The sequence below is a fragment of the Ixodes scapularis genome, unplaced genomic scaffold (assembly GCF_016920785.2).
Source record: "Ixodes scapularis isolate PalLabHiFi unplaced genomic scaffold, ASM1692078v2 PGA_scaffold3__209_contigs__length_174095766, whole genome shotgun sequence".
Classification (NCBI taxonomy): Eukaryota; Metazoa; Arthropoda; class Arachnida; order Ixodida; family Ixodidae; genus Ixodes; species Ixodes scapularis.
This window is the reverse complement of record NW_024609868.1, coordinates 27299426-27312830: the sequence shown is the minus strand read 5'-3', so window position 1 is coordinate 27312830 and position 13405 is coordinate 27299426.

Below are 13405 nucleotides of genomic sequence, written 5' to 3'. Positions count from 1 at the left end.
AAGCACTACCGAAATTAACGAAAGAACTGTGTGAGCATGCCGTCAGCTGTAGTGGCGGAGCGCGGGAGGCCCGGCTTACGGATCGGCTTATGACGACGTTAGGTTGACTAATGGATTTCGCCCCACGCTTCGCTTTATTTTTTCGTCAGAAACTACTGAGCGCAACTTTCTATCCCAGTTTTTTGTTATATTTTCTTGTCCCAGCAGACAAAACACACAAAAACAAGTGTTTTGCCGTGTTAAAATTGTTCATTGACGAAAACGTGTTCTATGTGCACGAGACGAATTTGCGATCGCAATCGTAATAGACATCACTTAAATGTCATTTTAGTTGTCGTCTGGCAGGTCCCATCCTGAATGTCATTTGAAAACCTGAATGTCATTTGGCGTAAATGCCATTTTAGCTGCCGTCTGACAGGGGTATTATACTTCCTTAGTGACCATCTTCCTATTTTCTGCTTTGCATCTTATTTAAGTGGGGAATATATTAACGAAAAACATACGTTTTGGCACCGCCCAATAAACAGCGACTCACTACATAATTTTGGCTACCTTATAGGACAAGAAAGTTATAGTGACGTCTACAAAGAACGTGAGATGGCACGTTCCTACAAATTCTTTCAGAATAAATTTAGACAGAAATAGGATGCTGCGTTTCCCTTGAGAGAGATAAAAAGAAGGAAGAAAATAAGAAAATTGTGAGTATATGGTGACCTGTATAAAAAAATTTAAAAAACGCAAGTATCACGCTTTCACCATAAGCCGGAATCCCTGTCTTTATACTGAATTCAAAGGCTTAGAAACAAACTGAGCTCCGAACTGAAGAGCGCGAAGTGTGATCATTATCAAAATAAGTTTCTGCATGCTTACAATGATGCCAGAAATCTATGGGACACCGTAAATGATTTAACCAATAGTAGGTCAACGCGATATAATTTGAAGGAAATATTAATAGATAACATATATGTATCTGGAAAAGAATTAGCAGACGAAATGAATTGGCATTTTATTAACCTAGGCACGTACAGAGCACGACACTGTTAGAGCGAACAAGCGATCGCCGATTTTTCCAATTTTTCTCTTTGAAACCAAGGAATTTTATCCAAGTGATTATGGATCCGGAAAGATCTCATTTAGTTCTATAATGTAAGCGGTAAAATTTTGTGCTCGCTAATACTATTTAAAAGTAAAATCCGAAAATGCGTCGATGTCGTGTTCGTGCTAACACTGTCGCAATGTGTACACGGGGAAAAATGTCATCGCAGATAACACTGTATCCACGATGAATCAGATGCAGTCTATCATGCTAACTCCAACTACGTCAAATGAAGTTCGAAGAATAATTATAAACCTTTAAAAATATGTTGACGCTGGGGATGATGGAATAAAATCTTTGCCTCTAAAGCCGATCACGGGCATTATAAGTCAATTTGTCCCATATAATAAATATAATGCTTGAGTCTGGTGATTTTCTCGAAGATTTAGGAATAGCCAAACCAAGCCCTGTGTATAAGGAAGGCGGTGAGGCAATATCGTAATACTTATAGGCCAATCTCGATTCTTCCAGTATTCTCAAAGATTTTTTAACGCATTAACAATCACAGGCTAAAGAGTCTTTTTTATTTTATTTTTTTTTTGTCAGTCGCTTTAAATAATAACGCTGGCTTAATACAATCTTAGAAGACTAGGTCTGCGGAACAAGGGCTAATTTATATAAAGAATAAAATTTTGGAAAATATTGAAAACAAATTATTCACTCTTGCTATATTTTTTGACTTAAAAAGCGTTTGATACTGTGGAACACAATATTTTATTGAAAATACAAATTTGAAATTTACTGTACGCGGGGACTTGCACTAAGACTAAAAAACCCGTATCTTTCAGATCGTTGTCAAATGTATCTATAGATAAGTATTTATCTAATAAAGTGGAAATACGGCATGGCGTTCCTCAAGGCTCCATTTTAGGCCCTCTGCTATTCCTCCTGTTCGTTAATGTCATTATGGCAATACCAGGTTCCCCTGAACTAATAATGTACGCGGACGACACAAATATATTCTTCGCTCGTGCGACGAAAACGTGCGCCGAAACGTTGGCTAATGAATAACTTTAGAAATTATCAAAATTGTTGAAAATAAATCATCTACAATTAAATACAAATAAAACCAAGTATTTCATTTTTAAACAAAACAGGCGGCAGTACAAATATTTTTTGGGCGTATGCTTTGCTGAAGACTTTTCATGGAATTGTCATGTAAACAAACTAAAGGCTGATTTATTTCGGGTAACAGGATGCATTTCTAAAATACAAAATTTTATTCCTTCCTTGTTAAAACAGACATCATATTATTCCTTATTCTACTCCAGAAATAGTTTTGGTATTTTGGTCTGGGGAATTACTACAGCTGCGAATTATAATGAAGTTTTACTTTAAGGAAAAATATCTTACGAATGTGTGAAAATCATAAAGGCGACACCAGAAATTTAAGGACACAACCACTTTTCATCAAATATAATATACTTAAGGTACACCAAGTATATCACTTCAGACCTTTACTATGGATACATAAAAATAGATTTTACACCACACCAGCAAACAGCCTAAATGTATATGCCATTCGTACCCCAAAGCGAGGGATGCAAGCCATAAGATCCAACTATGGTCAACATACTTTAATTTTTTAAACAACTAAAAGTCTAATTAAAACGGAGTTCAGCAACAACACGTTTCCTGGTTTTAAAAGGAATTGCAGATGTTTCTTGGTTGGCAGTGAAATCGCATTCTCATCTGGATAGTGTATTGCACCAAGAGCATAATCACTAGGTATACCTAATTTGAAAAATATATGTTTTGCATAGGATACCCTCATATGAACTTGATGTTAATGCTGACATGTAGAAGGTACATAAGATTACATTCTAGTCCTTTTTTTTCTATCTTCGTTTTTTACGACCAACAATTACTGACGTTTATAGTGTATTTTTCTTTACCAAATTAATGTAGTGTTTATTTTATCTTCTTTCTCCGACTTGTTTTTCTTCTTTTATTTTAAGTGTATTATCTTCTGTAGAATCTGTTATTGTGTAACTATTTCAAGCTGCTAACTTTAGGGGCACTGGCTGTGTCAAGCACCGCACCTTTATCTCTACCCCCGATGCGTCAAACTCACAAAACAAATAACAAAAAAAAGAATGAAGTGACGATGCGGAGGTACGTTTCGAAAACCTAGTCTCTGCGAAAGAAATAAAGAAATCCTCACCGCCCAGGCCCACCTAAATGTAACGAGCAACATGAGCGGCTCCTTGTCGGCCAATCAAGAAAATTACGGCACAAAAAAAAAAAAAAACACCTTGTCACAATCAGCGCGCTTTGTGTCCGCCCCCCCCCCCCCCTTCCCAATAAACTCCCTCCCTTCCTCTTGTCCGAAAGTTGTAGCCCCTGGACACTCGTCACTGTTCTTCCAAAGATTCTTCGTTTCTTTTCTCTTTTTGTTAAGAATGTGTTTTGTGTGTATGTGAATTTTCTGCAACGAACTGCTACGCACTGACGCGGGAAACAAAGGCAGCGGATATCGAGTCCGGGTTCCATCTTCATCTTTCCGCCCCCTCCCCAACGCACACGAAGGAAGACACCCCGGATTTATCCAGTTGCAAGAGCCGACCTAACTAACGAAGGACGAAAGTGCGTCCGCCAGAAGATATAAAAATGCTAAGGAGAAATCGAAGCAGACCAAGAGCGCGTCTCTAATACAAATTTCCTCGGCGGAGGCTCTCGGGTGCGTGTTGGTATTTCCTCACGGAGTAGAACCATGGGGCGAATCCGGGTCCGCCGTTGACGTTTTTGCAAGCATGTCGAAAACGCGCGCCTTTCGGCAACTACTGATATGTTAGTGGTGGTGGGGGGGGGGGGGGGGGGGGGGGGGGGGGCTGCACTCCGCGAGGAGGTCCTAACACGCCTGCTGGGTTAAAACGATATTGCGGAAGCACTTCCAAGATAACCGCAGACGAACCCGACATTCGCCCCGGAAGGCACTGTGGCCTTATCCGGTTCCACGATGTTATATCGGGTCACTGGCCAGAACTGACTTGAGAATGTACACGGCGTGAAATGCGGGGTATAGTTGGCGAGAACTTATTGCGGGATCCAAACTCACGAGGAGCGAAAAAGCGGAGAAAGACATAGAAAGATTCGGTTGTGTTTGTGGTGTCTGTCCGCCGAATCGAGCAGCCCGCCGCGGAAAAGAGCAACAGTCATAATGGTGGATTACGAGGGCTGGAGAAGAGGTTTCGTAATATCCTCTACTCTTTCCGAAAGAACAACGACTAAGGAGCGACCAGAGAACGTTGCATGACTAGCCATCCGCACGACGTTGATTTCTTTGTTGTATGTTACTATTGTCGCCATGTCAGTGTTTTTTTTTTTTTTTTTTTGGGTGTTATTTGCCGGTTGGATTGTGTCAAACCGACTTTTTTACTCCTCTTTTTTTTCTCTGAATCATCCATATTCGTAAACGCCGAAACTTTTGAATTTGAACGGTTTTGATTTCAGTTTTGACGACTTGACAAGGAAAGATGCCACAAACACATATATTGATATGGGCAACATATCGTCAAGCAACGCTATAATGAAGCCCAAACAAATTACCCACAACATCATATAGTCAACTATGCACCTCAGAGATAAATCTCCGAGCAGCAGATAGCAACACCGCTAAGACGCTTAGTTTTACGGATGTATAGTATTTTCTTTCACTTCATATGTTAGGAAACTTGAAGCTATAAGCCCGAACATGTTTCCGTGAACGATGCTTGCACAGCACGAGTGCAAGCCCTGTCTTTAACATTTTTTTAGAAACCTTTTAAGGGGCTTTAACACGTGTGGGGAATAAAAGGGAGCATAAATATAGAAAACATTATCAGCAAGTCAACACGGTCGCTCTACAACGTTTCACTAAACCTTAGTTAGAACAGTTGAACAGAGTAAGCGATGCCGAGTACAAAAATATATGTCAAACAAACCACACAAAAACACACCGAAAAAAATTAAAATATCTTATACATTTTATCACAACTTCTAGCAAAAATAACTCTTATTACGACCTATGGCAAAAGCAACTTAGGGCAAAATACCTAAACAATTAAGCCTCTTTTTAGGGCATATAGGAAACAGATTAAAATTGCTTGAAAATATATACATATATATATATATATATATATATATATATATTTTATTCATCTGTACAGCAAGCCAGTGCAACTTTATGCGGCGGATTATTCCAGTTCCTGATAGTTCTAAGACAAGCTTGAATTGCGCTGAATGCCCGAAGCTCGTTCTTGTGGCTTTTGCTACATTCGACGCTGAACTTAAAGTTCCCTTTGGATTTTAAAGATATGTATTCGCACTTCGCCGCGTATGTTGAAACGCGGTAGCGCCTGTGCGCAACTAGCCCGCAACCACTTCCGGTTCTGAACTTCATGGCGGGTTTCGCAGTATTTGCGATATCAAACAGACGCGTTATCCTGTAAAAATGACAAATTACAACAGTGACAGACTTAATTCACTCATATGATAAAAGAATAATGAGTAACAAATTAGGAAATATGCATGAACCGAAAGCGTGGTGAGTCTACCCAATAGATGGCGCTACTGAGTATGTTGCCAAGCAAAAAGGCGAGTATCTAGCAGCCATACACCTTCGGAGCTTTTTTTTTTTACAGTACCTGTTTATGAACCCTCCGTTTCAAGCCGAAAGCCATACTTGCCCCGTTACGCGAAAAGCTGGCGTCGTTGTGACGAAGATAAAGAAAATACGTCGTCAAGCACTTCATTAAGCACGTCATCAAAAATAAAACATAAAGAAAAGCACAGCAACGCAGATCCTTCGTCAAAGTAGCCGGCGGGGCGCTCAAGGTCAAAGCGGACGCGTTAATCAAATAAAACACAAAGAAAAGCACAGCAGCGCAAATGCGAAGCCGTGGAGCCGGCAAGAGCGCCGTGCCTTCGCAGTGGGGGAGCGGGAGCGTGATGTCACCGCCGGACGACAGCTCAAGCAAAAGGAACACACACACACACACACACACACACACACACACACACACACACGCACACGCGCACACACGCACGCACGCACGCACGCACACACGCACACACACACACACACACACACACACACACACACACACACGCACACGCGCACACACGCACGCACGCACGCACGCACACACACACACACACACACACACACACACACACACACACACACACACACACACACACACCGAATGCAATACCGGCAGAACCAACTATTATGCTTCTAGAAACATAACTCAGAAACTCTCACCCGTGGGACCATAATGCATTTGCGTTCCTGCACGTAAGCAGTCGTCTTCGGGCGATTTTTTTTTCAGCCTCCACCGTTCTTTCTACTTTGTTTATATTCAATCAACAAATCGAACAACTTTAGATAATATTATAGGTAGAAAGGAGAGAAGAAAATGGACGATAAATTAAGACTCAAATTGTTTCTGGTTTGGCGATTTGTTCAATAAAAACGAAGCGGTCCGCTGCTTTTTTATTGAACAAATCGCCAAACCAGAAAAAAAAATTTCAATTGATTAACGGAGATTTTTTTTTTCGCTTTCGTTTTGCTCGATATTGCGCCGTTCGCCCTCCACCTTTTTTCCATCCCCTCCTTTTTGCTGCCCCAGTATAAAAACCATGACTTTCGATTTGATTCTAGTGCGACTTTTGTCTGGGGATCTAGAAATATACAATAATGAAAAAGATTTTGAAAAAAGTAGCTCCGCAAAGTTTGGAGCGGCCAGAATCGTGCGGTGTGACATCCATCACTGGTCGGGAGCGATGCAACAAAGCGTCCAGAAAATCAAGTCTTAACAATCTCTCAATACACGGGGGAAAAAACTTCACCAAGGGAAAACAAAAACGGATAATGCTTCATACAATGATTAACTGCCGAAACGCAATTTTCTTGACGGTCGGAAAATGAAATCCCTAGGCGCACGGAAAATAGTTTCGACGATACTGCTTTGTCAGCTCCTTGCTTCCTAAACCCGTAACATTTCACCCATTGGTAAATCTCTTGACTTTGTATCAAATGAAAGAAAAACTCAACCGCAATCAATTCAAATGAAGTACTTACTACGTTGCATTTACCTGTGCCCTTGCGAGCGACACGAATACAGTATGGAAGCTTTCGACAACGGACAACGGGTTTTTGTCTAAACCGAAACCAGGTTCGGTTTCCTGAATGGGTGGGCAAGCTGAGATCGGATCCCGTATGACAGATATAAAAGTCGCTCTTGCTGTCGCAATTGTATCGCAGAGTAGCAATTCACCATTTTTTGCAGATTAAATAATGAAGGTAAAAATATTAGGGATTCAACAAAACGTGATTGCATAACCTACGAAATAAGAACAGACGCCAGAAATATAATATTATTCAAACGTGGGCTCAAAGTGCACGCATAAGAACGTTGCATCGACATTAAAGCTTGACGCGCATCGTTGTCGCAAACCTTGCTCTAATGAAATTTTACCTTCACCAAGTGAGCCCAGCATGCTCGTTCATCTAATCGCGTGTGTTTTCCAAACAAGTTGTGTTGCCTTTCTTTGCTCTTGTACTTTCGTCATTTTTTTTTTAAATCTTCAAAGGCGCCTGCGGCTGTTTATTGTTGTCGAAGAAGCTTCGAAAAAAAAAAAAACGTCTTGGAAAAAACAAAAAAAAAACATGAGGAAACACAAAATATTTCTGTGAGCACGAAGTCAGTGAGTTTTCATAACGCTTCAACCGGCTGACCATACGATGAAATACTGAAGTGGCACGTCGAGAAATGCCGGTATCAGACCTTGTGGAGCAGTGCAATGGCAGGAATACATGATCTAGGGAAAAATGCAGTAAGAAAATATCCGCGATGATTTACGAACGTTCTGCTTATTTTCCTCCCGTCGTCAAGGTAGCTGATATCAAATATTCAATAATCTCCGATTTTGCCCGACTCTTTGATTTCAGCAGACGCCGCAGAATACGGTCTACCCGGAACAATACATCGAATCGATACTGTACGTATTCGAAACCCAGGAAGCGCAAGGCGCGCCATATCGTATTCACACTTCTTGCTTTCATAACCAGGACATACCCTCTAAACCAGCAATACGCAACTTGGCGGTTCGTCTGAAGTTATAGACATAAAGTCGGCAGTTTAATGATAACGGCAGGTATTTCGATTTTTTTTTTCCTTGAACCTATAGGTATATCCAAGTAAGCTTATCTACCTTGCGGGTCATTCGTTCCTCCGACCGGTGTGTGTATGAGTGGTCGTGCCTCCACATTTCGCGAAAGAAGACGCATTGATTTTTTCCGACTCCGCGGAATAGCTCACAGGGCGTTGAGTGTTTTATCTTTCTGACAACGGCGCAAGTCGGCCACAGCAAAAAAGAAAAAAGTTCTTTTTTCTCCGATTGAAGATTGACGACGCCGATTTCCCGAAACTTTCGGATGAGCGAGTCGGTCACCACGAAGGAGAGGAAGCCGTGACGTGCATGATGAGACGCGCGATGACCGAAACGACCGACAAGAATGCCGAAGAGAAAATGGTCGGAACAAAACTACGTCTGAAAACGAAGTTGAGGAGGATTTCCGGTGGCTAGATTGTTTTCCCTTTTTTGCAGGCTTTCCTACGCGTACTATATCAATATGTAGTTGTATCCTTTGGTTTGTTGTCCATTTTTCAAGGAAAAATAATGCGAAACAAGCTAGAGAGAGGGGGTTTAAGAGGACATTGCCAAGTTTATCACTAGAAAAAAAAAACGCGGAAAAAAAAATTAAAGAGTCAGTCATTTATTACCGCACGCTGGCCTCACACGGCCGCTTGTACATGTATGCTTTCGGCCAGAGAATAGTAACCCTACAAAACTACGAGGGGAAAAAGTGCTGCCGCGACTTTGCCCATGAACCAGGCGTGTATGATTTGCTTTCTCAGCACCCCATGGGGAAACACATGAAAAGCTTAAGCAGAAGCCAGCTTGTCTCTTGCCACACACGAATCTAAACACACGAGCCAACGGCGGAACCGTTTAAAACAGATTTTCTTGATTTCTTGTTTTGTTCCTACAATTCAGCATTTCAGGTAAGATGTAAGGTCTGCTAGCACATGCTAAGATTGCGGTAGTGTAACAAGTACTGAGCTTATACAGCAAAAAATAAGTGAAATGGAACATGTGGATTAGAGATTTATAGAACTTTAGACTTCGCGTGATGCTTTGAGGTTTTCTGCCCCGAACTTTGAATATGGATCCTAAAAATTCATTGAGTCTCATTTAACTTGAGAGAGTCAATAGCTGCGGTCTATTGAGTAGGCTCGGCGCAAAACGAGCTTAAAAATACCATAAAACCTTAAAAAAACACAAAAAAAAAACACGATGCGCTGTGGAACTGAGCAGGAAAGAACGCCCTGCTTATATAGTAATACTACGCACACTGTTTCTATGCGGAACGCAAGTTCGTCTGCTTCTTTTGCGTCTGCTCCGTGTTATTCGTCAATCAGAGCCAATCAGAGCTAGGCTTTCAGACGTCGCAACACCCCCTGCAAAAAAAAAAAAAATAATAAAACAAAAAAGAAAAAACAAGACGAAACAATTCGGCGTTTCAGATTCTTTTCTCAGTGTGCCCACTTGTCCATTTGAATAATTTCTGCTCCAGTGCCAATAAACGCGCGAATCGAACTGAAATAGCTACGGCAAGTTGATTTTCAACCAGGGTTTAGAGACAGCTGTGACTATGAAGCTCGAGCGTTTGCTACGCGTTTCAAACGTCGAACCAATTGGTGCCAATTCATTCCACCACCAGAGATTATCTTTTTTTCTTTCTTTCTTAAGTCCCTCCCTAATTTATTCGACGAAACAGAACGCGTACCAAACATCCTTATGAAAACACACACACACACACACACACACACACACACATATATATATATATATATATATATATATATATATATATATATAGTATTTTTTGTGTGTTTTTGTTCTGGCTTTATAATAGTGAAGGACGCGGCAGTAGCTCGGCTCAGATATCTCATTAACTAGCTCCCGAAACGATTATTTTTTTCGCGCAATAGGTGATTAATTAGGTCCCTGTCTACTCAAGAGTCAAACGCTTTTTGTAAGAACCTCGATGTTTAAAGTGAAAAGAATGAAAGAAGCTTTCGCCTATTTTACTTTTTTGTCCCCGAGATTGACTCGTCGATCAATCTAGCATAACTTTTTTTTCGATCAAACTGTAGAACTTTTTTCCCCTTTTGTTTTTAAATGGAGTGCTTACTCTTTATTTTATTGATATATATTTTCCAGAATGTCATGCAAAGCGTATCTGCGTAATTTCCTGAGAGATTAAATTGTCACGTCGGCTACATTGACTACCGGAACCGAGTTTTTTTCCAACCGATTTTCATTGGACTAACCTAACTAAAGCAAAAATGCAGACGAGTTGGTTCTTGACTAGGTTAGGCAAGTAATACGCATAATACGACGAAGACGGAGAGAAGGGCTCGACCTGTGTCTCTCTTACCATCTTCGCCTGTCTGCGAGTTGTATTTTCTTATCTAACTAACCTAAGCTAGTTAAGTTGAGTAAGTGGAATGCAGTGGACTAAGTGCTAAAACAATTCTCTTTCAGTTACGAAAAAATCAACAAGAAAATAAAACCGACGGTCGCGCGTTCCTGTACTAAAGGCGTTAAATTTATAACAGCTACTCCGGTGAACTTGTCTACGAATCAATTGTATTTACAAACTTTGACAGGTGCGTGAGTTTTTGTCCCAGATTCAAAGATTTCATCACTTTAGTGGGCCCAGTAAGGGACTCAACGACCCCCAAAATTCCTACCTAGAGCCTGTCGTATATAACGTGTCCTCGAATCAAAGGAGCCGCAGTCTTGAAGGAAAACAAAGAGACAATACTCTTTTTCCAACGAGCCAATCTGCTAGCGAAACTCTTCAAACAAATGTGCCCCAAAGGAACAAACAATGTTTACGCATGATAGAGCATTAAGTTATACAAGGGCCTCCGATATTTAATGCGGCGCTATTTGCAAGGTGTGTATATCATTTCATTTGAAAGCGGCATAATCTGTTGCATACTCAAAATCAGAACCCTTGCTAAATTCTGGAGTGTTTTGAAAATCTACAGGGATCGACAATCATACTTGGTCATTGTATGGGCGCTTTTATATTATGGGGATTCAACCAAGTTTGATCGCAGTCCAACCGGAAAAAGCTAGCGATTGAAGAGCCCTCAAATTGGCCACTCATCATTCAATAGTAGTTAGAAAAAATTGCGGAAGCATTTGTTCTATGCACAAGGTCAGCGTCCGTACCTCACCTTGCCTCATGATGTGCACCGGCTAAAGGTTCTTGTCGCTATGTCCAATCACGAGAAGGTTAAAAACAGCTTTGTTTGTAACTACAAACCGATACGGAAGTCGACGCAGTATATCACTTGGTTTCAAACTCACTCATGATTGGGCCAGGCTGCCCCCATTTTCAGATATAGTACAGCGTAGGGTGAGACGGGACGTAGTCACTCTAACTTGTTCATATTTAAACCTAGATCTGTTGATTTTCTTGTTATCAGGTATTTTATAATTTTGTCAGGGTTTTGTGGTTCATAACACGTGAGATAGAGTATTAAACAAGAGGGAAAGGACCATATCAATTCTATAAATTACGAAACGCATACCCGGTTTGATCAAACTAAGACAGTATTACAAGCTAACACCCGAGCCAGGGTGAACACATAGAAAAATGACACAACTTGCTGAACTGAAGTTGTATCAAAATGTGTTGAGTACCACAAAAATCAAAAGAATTAACGTTTTCTTTTATTGTTAAATTTTTGCGAAGCACACAAAAACAAAAATTGATGTCCCTGAAGTCATAGTCAATGCAAAGAGTAGATAAGATATGCAAATAGCAAAAGCAAAACGGGAAAGAAAGTCTAAACAATAATTTACCATAAAAAAAAAAAAAAAACGACAGTGAGCGTATAATTTTACGCGTGTGCGCTCTGCGAGAGCTTTCCATTTCCAAACGCAATCTTTTTGTTATGATCACCCAATTTCAAATTTAATCTCATGTTCGTGTCCCTCAATTTTAAATGCTGGCTGGCTTCGAGATTGGAATTACGTCGGAAACTTCAAACACACAAAACAAAAATAACGGTTTTGAACCCACAATATTCCAGAATAAGGGGAAATCAAAGCGGAGCTAATGCTTTGAACCGAAGATACTTTATTAACCAGAAGAGTGCTTCCGGGTGAAACGTTGAAGCAAGGCTGAGCACAAACATGGCGCCGGAACCATCCCACCAATGTGTCAAGTGCTCCATACATAGAAAGACTGTGACTGCCCTTACTACGACGCCATAACACTCAGCACAAAAACGTCAACGCCAGCAATATTATCAATATTAGCCCCGCCGACAAAAAACAAAAGGGACAAATGTGTAAAAAGGGATAGAAAAGAAACAAAAAACGTTCGGCATAAGTCTGACCAAAAAGCAATTTCCCCTCAGGTCATTTTTTGACACGAAGGTAACGAGGTGGCACGTGAATTCACTTCATGTCGCGCGAACATGCATAAATGAATAAAATGGGAATCAAGAACAAAAAGTAACCTTAAGATTACGATACCAGTCAACAACCTCCGACGCCGACTTCATTCATGACGAGAATGCATAACGTAAGTTAGGAAAAACAAATAAGCTACCATATTTATCTTTCTGAAGAGTTCCTGGAGAGTGAGATTAATGGAAATAAACAAAATCTCGAGAGCCGATTTTAAAGGTTTTGACCCCAGGGGAGGTTTAGGGCTTATTTTATTTTATCTAGTTTAAGATTTATTTTATAACCGTCTTTATTTACATTGATATCTTAAAGTAAACTGCTGACATACATTTTCGTTGAATTAAAAATTGGTGACTTCGTATAATTTAGATGTTTTTGTTCCATTTTCTTCATCACTAGTCACGTATTCACTAAAACAAAAATGTGTTCACTATGCGAACTTGGGAATTGTTTGACAACAAAAAGTCCGCTAGTTATCAGCAAACAAAAAAAAAAAAAAAAACTCTGCGTAACTGGCTTGCCGGTAATAATCACTGGAGAAAGGGGAACAAGGGGGACAAAGGACAAGCACAAATCTCCCAACAAAACTAGGTGACTGAAGCACGACCGAAACAATTTTGGTCGCGCACCAGTCACCTAGCGGTGTTTAGAGATTCCTGTTTGTCTTTTGTTCCCCTCTCCAGGGATCGTTATCGTCATTCTTGTCCAGCTAGTTTGATCCTTTGCATTACTTGCATTATCATCGTAGTTGGCTTTTCTGCCAAT